Raw genomic sequence first — 1,416 nt, 5'->3', positions numbered from 1 at the left:
GAATGATCCTCATGTGCAGCTAAGATTGAGCACCACTGACCTAATTGCTAAGTTGCTTTCACATTGAAAATTTTATGAATTCTGAACTCTACTTATTTTGTTATCCCTCATCCCCAAAATATATACTTTCATATGTATATTTTTGCATAGTATGATGCAATAATACTTTAACCACTAATATAACCTACCAAAACATTAGACATGTCAGACAAGAGCATAAATATTTCTGAGATTCTTGCAAAAAGATATTTTGAAAATGTGCCATAATTATAGCTAAAATTATTAAATTATTAATAGAACCACTATTAATTAGCACCATGAAAAGCAGACAAAGTAAGACAATCTTTGGCAACCATAGGATGACCAAGCTTATAAACTCTAAATTAATACTTGTCCCTTTCCTATCTTCCTGGTAGCTAGGATTTGCGTAAGTGAGCTGGTCTCAACCAATTAACTAATTAGTGTCCTGGTCCAGACTTTGAATTTTGAGAGATCCAAAATTCCACAGTTGCTGGGACAAGAGTTCAGAGTGGCTGAGCCTAGAAGCATGGTAGCAGATATTCAGTGACAGAAAGTGCCAATGGTAATAAGCATTATAGTGAAAGCCCCATGGGGTGTGTCCAAAGACAATGGTTCCTATGACATAATCCTAGCAGTATAGTCTCTTTCCTGTCTGTATAGCATCCTGATACACTTCCAATAAAATTGCTTTCTGCTCAGTTTAACCAGAGTCAATTTTTACTGACTGTAATTAACCGTGAATGGTACACATTTTAACTTAAAGAATACAAAATAAAATTATTTATCACCGTTGTACAAATTGAATATCTGATTGTGTTACTTTTTCCATTAGGCAGTCATTTGAAAATGATGTCAGACAAGTAGAATTATAAAATAATCATCATTTCCAATCTGTTAAAATTATGTTCCTTCTCATGGCAGTTTGTGACTATACTGTTTTTATATCAACCGTTTAAATCACCAAAATTTTTGCAGTGAGAGGCATTATTTCATTTCCTGGAGATATTATACCATCCCCTATTAAGAAGCAGCATATGGTCTCAGAAATTTGACTTTCAATATCAAAAGAGTATTTTTTTTTAAGAGAGTATTGTTATGTTGCCCAGGCTGCCTCAAACATCTGGGCTCCAGCAATCCTGCCACCTCAGCCTCCCAAGTAACTGGAACTACAGGCACACCACCACGTCCTATGCCAAATCAAGATTATTCAGCGTAAACTGACAAATAGTTTACAACATTGATATGCTGAGTTTTGTTTTTTTAAGAACAGAGAGGCTAAGTCATTCAGACTGCTTAATTGACTGAATACTCCCAACCTTATGATTAAGTTAAGAAACAATGCATATAGTGTTTGCAATAACAGTTGTTGGGCCCTGTGCTATTAGTTACACAGTT

The sequence above is a fragment of the Eulemur rufifrons genome, chromosome 2, assembly GCF_041146395.1.
Source record: "Eulemur rufifrons isolate Redbay chromosome 2, OSU_ERuf_1, whole genome shotgun sequence".
In the NCBI taxonomy this organism is placed as follows: domain Eukaryota; kingdom Metazoa; phylum Chordata; class Mammalia; order Primates; family Lemuridae; genus Eulemur; species Eulemur rufifrons.
Note: the sequence above shows the minus strand (reverse complement) of the source record.